Consider the following 12152-nt stretch of genomic DNA (forward strand, 5'->3'; position numbering starts at 1 on the left):
AGCGGGTGGTTCATCTCCTAGCGCAGCATTAAGGACATAATCCTTCTTCCCAGCTTGTAAGATTAGCTTAAGATTACGAGCCCAGTCTACAAAGTTGCTTCCATCATCTTTCAACTTAGCTTTCTCTAGGAACGTATTAAAATTCAGGGTGACTGTCGCGTGAGCCATGATCTACAACACAAATATATTCAAAGTGGACTTAGACTATGTTCAAGATAATTAGAGTTTAACTTAATCAAATTACTCGCTAAACTCCCACTCAAAAAGTACATGTCTCTAGTCATTTGAGTGGTTCATGATCCACTTACACTAGCTCAAGTCCGATCATCACGTGAGTTGAGTATAGTTTCAGTGGTAAGCATCCCTATGCTAATCATATCATCTATATGATTCATGATCGACCTTTCGGTCTCATGTGTTCCGAGGCCATGTCTGCACATGCTAGGCTCGTCAAGCTTAACCCGAGTGTTCCGCGTGTGCAACTGTTTTGCACCCGTTGTATGTGAACGTTGAGTCTATCACACCCGATCATCACATAGTGTCTCGAAACGACGAACTGTAGCAACGGTGCACAGTCGGGGAGAACACAATTTCGTCTTGAAATTTTAGTGAGAGATCACCTCATAATGCTACCGTCGTTCTAAGAAATATAAGGTGCATAAAAGGATTAACATCACATGCAATTCATAAGTGACATGATATGGCCATCATCACGTGCTCCTTGATCTCCATCACCAAAGCACCGACACGATCTTCTTGTCACCGGCGCCACACCATGATCTCCATCAACATGTCGCAATCGGGGTTGTCGTGCTACTCATGCTATTACTACTAAAGCTACATCCTAGCAAAATAGTAAACGCATCTGCAAGCACAAACGTTAGTTTAAGGACAACCCTATGGCTCCTGCCGGTTGCCGTACCATCGACGTGCAAGTCGATATTATCTATTACAACATGATCATCTCATACATCCAATATATCACATCACATCGTTGGCCATATCACATCACAAGCATACCCTACAAAAACAAGTTAGACGTCCTCTAATTTTGTTGTTGCATGTTTTACGTGGTGACCATGGGTATCTAGTAGGATCGCATCTTACTTACGCAAACACCACAACGGAGATATATGAATTGCTATTTGACCTTATACAAGGACCTCCTTGGTAAAATCCGATTCAACTAAAGTTTGAGAAACTGACACTTGCCAGTCATCTTTGAGCAACGGGGTTACTCGTAGCGATGAAACCAGTCTCTCGCAAGCGTACGAGTAATGTCGGTCCAAGCCGCTTCAATCCAACAATACCGCGGAATCAAGAAAAGACTAAGGAGGGCAGAAAAACGCACATCACCGCCCACAAAAACTTTTGTGTTCTACTCGAGAAGACATCTACGCATGAACCAAGCTCATGATGCCACTGTTGGGAAACGTGGCATGGGAAACAAAATTTTCCTACGCGCACGAAGACCTATCATGGTGATGTCCATCTACGAGAGGGGATATTCGATCTACGTACCCTTGTAGATCGCACAGCAGAAGCGTTAGTGAACACGGTTGATGTAGTGGAACGTCCTCACGTCCCTCGATCCGCCCCGCGAACCGTCCCGCGATCAGTCCCACGATCTAGTGCCGAACGGACGGCACCTCCGTGTTCAGCACACGTACAGCTCGACGATGATCTCGACCTTCTTGATCCAACAAGAGAGACGGAGAGGTAGATGGGTTCTCCGACAGCGTGACGGCGCTCCAGAGGTTGGTGGTGATCTAATCTCAGCAGGGCTCCGCCCGAGCTCCGCAGAAACGCGATCTAGAGGTAAAACCGTGGAGATATGTGGTTGGGCTGCCGTGGCAAAGTTGTCTCAAATCAGCCCTAAAACCTCCGTATATATAGGGGGAAGAGGGGGAGCCTTGCGTTGGGGTCCAAGGACACCCAAGGGGGTCGGCCGAGCCAACGGGGGGAGTCCTCCCCTTCCAAACCGAATCCAACTAGGTTTGGAAGGAGGAGTCCTTCCCCTTTTTCCCACCTCCTCCTTTTTTTCTCTTTGATTTTCTTCCTATGGCGCATAGGGCCTTCTTGGGCTGTCCCACCAGCCCACTAAGGGCTGGTGCGCCACCCCCAAGGCCTATGGGCTTCCCCGGGGTGGGTTGCCCCCCTCCCCGGTGAACACCCGGAACCCATTCGTCATTCCCGGTACATTCCCGGTAACTCCGAAAAGCTTCCGTTAATCAAATGAGGTCATCATATATATCAATCTTCGTTTCCGGACCATTCCGGAAACCCTCGTGACGTCCGTGATCTCATCCGGGACACCGAACAACATTCGGTAACCAACCATATAACTCAAATACGCATAAAACAACGTCGAACCTTAAGTGTGCAGACCCTGCAAGTTCGAGAACTATGTAGACATGACCCGAGTGACTCCTCGGTCAATATCCAATAGCGGGACATGGATGCCCATATTGGATCCCACATATTCTACGAAGATCTTATAGTTTGAACCTCAGTGCCAAGGATTCATATAATCCCGTATGTCATTCCCTTTGTCCTTCGGTATGTTACTTGCCCGAGATACGATCGTCAGTATCCGCATACCTATTTCAATCTCGTTTACCGGCAAGTCTCTTTACTCGTTCCGTAATACAAGATCCCGCAACTTACACTAAGTCACATTGCTTGCAAGGCTTGTGTGTGATGTTGTATTACTGAGTGGGCCCCGAGATACCTCTCCGTCACACGGAGTGACAAATCCCAGTCTCGATCCATACTAACTCAACGAACACCTTCGGAGATACCTGTAGAGCATCTTTATATTCACCCAGTTACGTTGCGACGTTTGATACACACAAAGCATTCCTCCGGTGTCAGTGAGTTATATGATCTCATGGTCATAGCAACAAATACTTGACACGCAGAAAACAGTAGCAACAAAATGACACGATCAATATGCTACGTCTATTAGTTTGGGTCTAGTCCATCACGTGATTCTCCTAATGACGTGATCCAGTTATCAAGCAAGAACACCTTGTTCATAATCAGAAGACCCTGACTATCTTTGATCAACTGGCTAGCCAACTAGAGGCTTGCTAGGGACAGTGTTTTGTCTATGTATCCACACATGTATATAAGTCTTCATTCAATACAATTATCGCATGGATAATAAATGATTATCTTGATACATGAATTATAATAATAACTATATTTATTATTTCCTCTAAGGAATAATTCCAACATCCACAACTTCCAGAATCGCGAATTTCTCCATCGTTCCACCGCCGCAGCGCTTCCGAGATCGGGAGCGTCAGGAGAGCTCTTCCCGGCACCCTATCGGAGGGAGGATTGACCTCTGGGAGCTTCTCCACCGCCATGGACGGTTCCCAGATGTGACGTGAGTAGTCCTCCTTGGACCATGGGTCCATGACCAGTAGCTATCTGATGTATTCTCTCCAATCTTGTGCTTCAATGGTTAGACCCCTGTGAGCTGCCCTACATGATCAAGGCATCTACTGAATTCTCTTGCTATTGCTATGCTCGGTTTGTTGGGATCCGATGGATTACAATATTATGTTCAGATTGTTATGAGTTATATATTTGATTATCCTTTTTTATTATGTTCCTTAGTAATTCATGCATGTTCTCCGTTGCTATTTATTGCTTTGGCCGAGTAGTAGATTATAACTCCAAGAGGGAGCGTTATGCATGATTGTGGGTTCATGCCCCTCGATGCCTAGCTTGAGTGACAGAAACATGAGACTAGGGGATGTGTTGTTTCCACCAGGGAGAAAACAACGGTGCTTGTGACCACGGTTGCAAGGATTGTTTACCTTATGCATAGTTCGTTAATGCAGTTGTCTGTTGCTTTGAGTTTACACTTTGGGTGGGGCTCGCAACTCAATACCGGAGAGATGTTCTGGATAGATATCTCAAGGTGGATGATTAGTAAGTAGATGTTGATGAATAAACGGTCTACTTGTCTTGGCGTACTGCCTATTTCTATTGAACCTCTAACTATCTAGTAGCATAATTAGCATTACGGTGCGTTCATAATTCTGTCAATTGCCCAACTGTGATTTGTTTACCCAAGCATAGTTGTTTATCGTCTTTTGGGAGAGAGACATCACTAGTGAACATCATGTGACTCCGGTCCATATCACCATCATTGTTTACACCTCCATCATTTACTGTTTTCATTTACTTTTCTGTTGCAATCACTATCACTTTTCCCGCTTGTGTTTTGATCCTTTGCAAACTACAAGGCCGGAGATATTGACAACCTCTCTCTACTCGTTGGGAGCAAAGTTATTTGTTCTGTGTGTAGGTCCACGTCTTCTGCTAGTGCCAGGGTAGGAGACACGTACTTTTTGAGCCTAGGAGTCCTCCTAGTTCGATAACCCTTATAGTTCCCGTGTGAGGGAAAACTTGCTGCTCACTACATCTCAACCTTCCACTTGGGGTAACCAACGAGGTGCGAGAAGTATATACATCATCTCGTCATCAATGCCCACTACCTATTTTTTTCTCAACATGCAAGTATGACACCAAATATACAATAATAAAACACAATATTTATATATATATTGCAAATATTTATGCAACAACATTCGGGGCTTGAGGAAAAAAATGACATAAAAAGGCCTATGCTTTGCAGGAACATTGATTCATTCCCAGTGCGGCACTCGATATGTCCTAGTTTGTAGCACAAGTCACGCCGAAACTTACGAAAAATATCAGCATGAACTTTGCTAAAAAGTGGACAAATCGAGCACCTAAAATTTGCCGGAACGGAAATTAATCAATATTTCGGCCAAACATAGGCCACTTGGCTTCATTCCGTGGAAACAACAAAAGGCCACTTGGGTATCCATCTCTCTCCCTCTCCCTCCCTCTCCATCTCCATCTCTCTCCCTCTCCCTCCCTCTCCATCTCCATCTCTCTCCCTCTCCCTCCTCTCCATCTCTCTCCCTCTCCCTCTCCTTACCAATCCATCTCTCTCCCTCTCCCTCCCTCTCCATATCCCTCCCTCTCCTTCTCTCACTAAGTACATTGCCCTAACATAACCTAACTAACAACATTTTCACTATGTACATTTACCTCTTCCTATCTCACTAAGTACTATATAAATTGCTCTAATATAACCTAACTAACAACATTTTTCTCTAACATAACCTAACTAATAACATTTTCACTAAGTACATAACCTAACATAAGCTAAGTACTATATAAATTGCTCTAACTAGGGTTCATAACTAAATTCATAACCAACGTTCATAACTTGGGTTCACTTAAGTTAATTCCTAGAGTTCATAACTAAATTGACCTAGAGAGGAGGGGTGGGGCTTACCGAGAGGCAAGGGCGTTGAGCATGGCTCAGGGGAGACGCTGGTGTGAAGGGTGGCTCCGGTGGCGGCGAGGCGGCTCTGGTGACAACGAGGGAGACAGGGGCGGCGACGAGCGGGCGAGGGTGGCTCCAGGGGCGCGCGGCTCCGGTGGCGGCGAAGACACGCGGCTCCGTTGACGACGACGGAGGGAGAGGTTGTGGGCGACGAGGGAGCAGGGGCAGTGAGGGAGAAGTTGGAGCAGGGGCGGCGAGGAAGAATGGGGAATTGGGGGAGGGACGCCCGCGTGCGGGGGAAAGTCAATCTTAGTAGTAGCGCTCTTACCTAGCAAGTGCTATAGCTACTTAGCTATAGCGCGTTATTTAAAAACGTGTTGCTGTTGTAAAACTTAGTAGTAGTGTGGTTCTAAGAAGAGCACTACTACTATTACAAGCCTGACAGCAATAGTTAGAACAGTCATAGTAGCAGCGTGTTTGATTTGAGTGCACCGCTACTATTTGGGTAGCAGTAGCGGGTTTGTTCGCCACGCGCTACTGTTATTTAGCAGTAGCGCTTTGTTTTAACATTTGTTGCTGCTAATATTTTGTGTATAAGCTTTTTCCTAGTAGTGACAGTAGAGATTGCAAATAGATGATGTGAAGTAGACCCGGGGGCCGTAGTTTTCACTAGTGGCTTCTCTTGAGAAAATAGCAAACGACGGGTAGACAAATTACTGTTGAGAAATTGACAGAAGAGAAAATAATTATGACAATATTCAAGACAATGATCATGTATATTGGCATCATGTCCAAGATAAGTAGATCGACTTCTGCATGATCTACTTATATTACTCCACACATTGACTGCTATCCAGCATGCATCTAGTGTATTGAGTTCATGGAGAAACGGAGTAATGCCTTAAGATGATGGCATGATGTAGACAAGATCTATTCATGTAGGAATAGACCCCATCGTTTTATCGTGGATAGAAACGATACATGTGTGTCATGTCTCTTTCTGTCATTGAGATTGAGAACCACAAGATCGAACCCATAACAAAGAAACTCTTCCCATTACAAGATAAAAGATCAAGTTAGCCAAACAAAAACCAAATATCGGAGAAAAAAATATGAGGCTATAATAATCAAGCATGAATATGTTTTCATAGATCTGATCATAAACTCACAATTCATCGAATCCCAACAAACACACCGCAAAAGAAAGAGTTACATCATATGGATCTCGAAGAGACCATTGTATTGAGAAACAAAACGAGAGAGAAAGCAATCTAGCTACTGCCTACGGACACGTAGGTATGATATAAACTACTCATGCATCATCGGAGGAGAACCAATGACGATGGTGAACCCCCCCCCCCCCCCCCCGTTATCGTGTTCCTCTCTGGAACGGGCTCTAGATTAGATTTCATGGTTGTGGAACGTTCGGCGGCTGAAATGATTTTTCGTCGACTCCTCTAGGGTTTTCTGAATATTGGGGTATTTATAGAGCTCAGAAGTGGTGGAGAAGGTGCCAGAGGGCCCCAATAGACACCAAGCCGCGCCAGGGGTCTCTAGCATGCCCTGATGTCTAGTGGCCCCCTGGCCTCGTCTGCTGCTCATTTTTGACTCCCAATTTTCCTTCTAGTCCAAAAAATCTCCGTACAGTTTCGTGGCAATTGGACCCCATGTGATACGGATTTTCTGCGAAGCAAAAAAAACAGAAAAAACAACAACTGGTGCTAGGCACTATGTCAATAGGTTAGCCCCACAAAATGATATACATTTTTTATAAAATGATTATAAAATATCCAAGAATGATAATATAACAGCATGGAACAATCAAAAGTTATAGATACGTTGGAGACGTATCACGCGTGCCCCCACCGGCTCCCGCTCTGTGCCCCATGGCCGGCTGTGCTGCGCGCAACGTCTCTTGGCTGCGTCCCATACGCTCCCATGTCGGCTGTCAAAAAAATAAAAAGGGTCGGGCGCTCGAGCAAAGAAAATATAGAGAAGGGAGAGCCGGCTGGAGAAGAGATAAGAGGGGCAGCTGAAAAAAGAGTAAGAGTGGGCCGACTTCCTTAAAACAGTGAGAGAAAGACAAAAAAATGCAGACCAACTGGGTCCATGTGCCCACGTCGCCGCTTGGCTGGCAGGCCCACCCGTGTCGCTCCCTGGTCGGTTGTCTGCCCATTTCCTCGCACAACCGCTACTTCTTGAGCTTGCATTGGTTTTCCCTTGAAGAGGAATGGGTGATGCACCAAAGTAGATAAGTATTTCCCTTAGTTTGTTAAGAACCAAGGTATCAATCCAGTAGAAGGAACAAGCAAGGCCCCAATCATAGTACCGACACAAACAATCAAGCACTTGCACCCAATGCTAAAAAGGGGTTGTCAATCCCTTCAGAGTTATTTGCAAGGATGAGATCTGATAGAGATAGATATCAAAGATTGCAGAAACAAAAGTAAATAACTTGTAGCAAGATATTTTTGGTATTTTTGGTTCACAGATCTGAAAGTATAATATGGAAAATAGATCCAGGGGCCATAGGTTTCACTAGAGGCTTCTCTCATAAAGGAAAATAATACGGTGTGTGAACAAATTACTGTCGAGCAATTGATAGAAAAGCGAATAATTATGAAGATATCCAAGGCAATGATTATGCATATAGGCATCACGTCTGTGTCAAGTAGACTGGAATGATTCTACATCTACTAATATTACTCCACACATCAACCAACTCCTGCTTGCATCTAGAGAGTTAAGTTCATGAAGAATAGAGTAACGCAATAAGTAAGATGACATGATGTAGAGGGATAAACTCAAGCAATATGATGAAAATCCCATCTTTTTATCCTCGATGGCAACAATACAATACATGCCTCGCTACCCCTACTATGTCACTCGGTGAGGACACCGCAAGATTGAACCCAAAACTAAGCACTTCTCCCATTGCAAGAATTACCAATCTAGTTGGCCAAACAAAACCAATAACTAGAAGAGACTTGCTAAGATATGAAATTGTGCATATAAGAATTCGGAAGAGATTCAAATAATATTCATAGATAATCTAAACATAAATTCACAATTCATCGGATCTCGACAAACACACCGCAAAAGAGTATTACATCGAATAGATCTCCATGAAGATCATGAAGAACGTGGTATTGAAGATCAAAGAGAGAGAAGAAGCCATCTAGGTACTAGCTATGGACACGTAGGTCTGTGGTGAACTACTCACGCATCATCGGAGGGGCAATGGAGTTGATGTGGATGCCCTCCGTGATCAATTCCCTCTTCGCCAGATTACCGAAAAAGGCTCCTAGATAGGATCTCACGGGAAGAGAGGCTCTCGGCGGCAAAAAAAAGTATTTTCATGGCTCTTTTTAATGATGGGGGAATATTTGGGAATTTATAGGACGAAGAATAGGGTTAGGAGACCTGCAGGGGACCCACAAGCCAGGGGCGCTCCCTAGGGCGCGCCCTGCAGGCTTGTGGCCTCCCGGCAGGTGTCCTGCCCCCTACTCCAAGTCTTCTGGGTTTCCTCTGGTCCAAGAAAAATCATTCCGGAGATTTTATTCCGTTTGGACTCCGTTTAATATTTCTTATCTACAATACTCAAAAACATGGAAAAACAGAAACTCGCACTAGGCACTAGATTAATAGGATAGTCCCAAAAATAATATAAAACATCATGTAAATGCATATAAAACATCCAAAACAGATAATATAATAGCATGGAACAATAAAAAATAGACGTATCAAGCATCCCCAAGCTTAATTCCGGCTCGTCCTCGAGTAGGTAAATGTTAAAAACAGAATTTTTGATGTGGAATGCAACCGAACATATTTATCCATGTAATATTCTCTATTGTGGCATGAATATTCAGATCCATAAGATTCAAAACAAAAGTCTAATATTGACATAAAAACAATAATACTTCAAGCATACTAATAAGGCAAGTGCTTCCTTTCGAAATAACATGGTCTTAGAAAGTTATCCCTACAAAATCATATGGTATGTCTATGCTCCATCTTCACCACACAAAGTATCTAAATCATGTACAACCCCGATGAAAATCAAGCAATTGCTTCACACTTTTTATGTTCTCAAACCTTTTCAACTCTCACGCAATACATGAGCGTGAGCCATGGATATAGCACTATAGGTGGAATACAGTATGGTGGAGGTTGCAAAAAAAGGAAAAGATAGTATCGCATCAACTGGGCATATCAACGTGCTATGGAGATGCCCATCAATAGATATCAATGTTTGTGAGTAGGGATTTCCATGCAACAAATGCACTAGAGCTATAAGTGTATGAAATCTCAGAAAGGAAACTAAGTGGTTGTGCAAAAGATGTAATTCCACTAGTTATATGAAATTGAAAAATAGGAGACTCTCTATGAAGAACATGGTGCTACTTTGAAGCACAAGTGTGGGAAAAGATAGTAGCATTGTCCCTTCTCTCTTTCTCTCATTTCTTTGGTGGGCTTCTTTGGCTTCTTTTATTTTTTATGGGCTTCGCTGGCCTCTTTTATTTTTTGTAAAGTCCGGAGACTCATCCCAACTTGTGATGGAATCATAGCTTCCATCATCCTTTTCTCACACGGGACAATGCTCTAATAATGCAAATCATCACACTTTTATTTAATTACAACTCGATATCTAGAACAAAATATGACTCTATAAGTAGTATGGAAGTGATGGTGCGTGTCATAAAAACGATTGTGGCGTTGCATGGCAATATATCTTGGAATGACTATGAAAATGCCATAATAGGTACATATGGTGGCTGTTTTGAGGAAATATATGGTGGCTGTTTTGAGGAAGGTGGGTTTAGTGTACCAGCGAGAGTTGCGCGGTACTAGAGAGGCTAGCAAAGGTGGAAGGGTGAGAGTGTGTATAATCCATAAGCGCGTTAATACAAGCCTTAGCCCAGGGGCCCATGAGCCGGATGGCAGTTCAGGATTGATACAGAAAATAGGCCACCATCTGTAGCGTGACGACTTAGAGATATGGAAGACCACGATCTGTAGCGTGGCTAGGACTCTTGTAAAACCCTAGGGCCTCGACCTGTATATAAAGGCGAGTCTCTAGGGAAAATAGGGCAAGTTAGAAATCATCGAGAGCTAGGTCAGGCGAGTTATGGCCTCCTTGTAATCGAATCCATCATCAATCTACACAAAGCAGGACGTAGGCTTTTACCTCCACATGAGGGGACGAACCTGGGTAAATCTGAGTCTCGCTTTCGCTCACCCCCTTTGAGTCGCCACCAAGGTGCGATGGCTCCTTCACTAAGTCATTTCACGAGGACATCTGCCGTGACAAAACCACGAAAAATATGTTTAACAATTTTGAGCTAAACTCCATTTAACCATGCCCCAAATAATGTGCTAATACTAATTTAATAACCGATGCTCAAAGCCACGTGTATCGTATACCATAAGAGCTTGGTGAGTAGGCATTTGAGAAAGAGGTGTTTTATAGTTTCTTGTTGATCAAAGAAGCAACATCGTTTACCACCCTCTCATGTACGCTTTGCTAAGATATTTTTAATCAGTTATATTCTTGTGTACAAACCACATGAAAACATTGTTTCCTTCCCGTGGACAGTGAGACTAAACCGTCGCAAGTTCAACCCGATATGTTACTATTAGGGGAATGTTGAATGACCGAATGACACAAGTAAGACGAGACTCACGACTCACACATCGTGCTTAACATTTTTTTTGTGGGCAAAATTGAGAAGCTTTATTTAGCACACTCCGCCCCAACATGATCTACGAGGATACTAGTTACAAAAAAACAAGGACTAGAGTTCAACCAGCAATCCGTTAACTCCAGTGTGTTAGCTTGCCTAGCACATAAGTGGGCGCCCGTATTGGTTGATCTTACAACATATTGAATGGAAAACAAACTAAACAATGAGGCGAGCTCTCCAACTTTAGTTAAGATAGGCACACTAGTAGAAAATGGGTCTTTCGGCTGAAGCATAAAAGACCATTACCCACGGTTCAAACTAAAACCGGAACCAATGCCAGGCATTGGTACCGGTTCAGTTTGCCAGGTCATTGGTCCCGGTTCGGTTCATCTCATTTGTCCCGGTTTGGGGCAAAAATCAGGACTAAAGATCCAGCGACTGCCACGTGGCGTGCCGCGGAGAATTAGTCCCGGTTTTTGGCCAGAACCGTGACTAAATGGTAGGCTATTAGTCCCGGTTTTAGACAAAAACCAAGACTAAAGTGTTGCCTATATATACCCTCACCCCTGCCACCCTCTCCTGTGTTTTTTGGTTGTTGAGGTGTGCATGCCATCCTCTTGCTACCCTTCTAGTTCATGCACATGAGGTGTTCGATGAAATGCCCGAGTCACACTACTTTAGCTTTCTCCTCTTCAAGCTCGACCTCCAAGCTCCATTTTTCTCAATATTTTTCTAGGTTTGGCCGTGCACCAACTACACAAGTGTTCTAAAAACTTAGGTACTTCACCCCTTCAGCTCTCACTGCTAGTTTAGCTCATTTCAAATGCTCTAGAAGTAGAGTGGTTTGTGGGTTTTAGTGTAGGAGTGTATGTGGGAGTTATTTTGTTTTAGATGCAAAATTTGAGCTCAAATTGAATTCTTAGAGTCTGCACATGTGTAGGGTGCCGTCTCATGACCGTCCTCACTGTTGTCGATCGCTCGCGCCGATCTCATCGCGAGCACCACCGTGATGAGCCTCTTGTTCTTGTCTTCTTTTTAAAAGAAAAAAATTTCTTAATTGTATGATTTAGATAGATACTTGTATAAATTACTTAATTCCATTATTTTTTGTTATTATATAGTGCGAT

The sequence above is a fragment of the Hordeum vulgare genome, chromosome 3H, assembly GCF_904849725.1.
Source record: "Hordeum vulgare subsp. vulgare chromosome 3H, MorexV3_pseudomolecules_assembly, whole genome shotgun sequence".
Classification (NCBI taxonomy): domain Eukaryota; kingdom Viridiplantae; phylum Streptophyta; class Magnoliopsida; order Poales; family Poaceae; genus Hordeum; species Hordeum vulgare.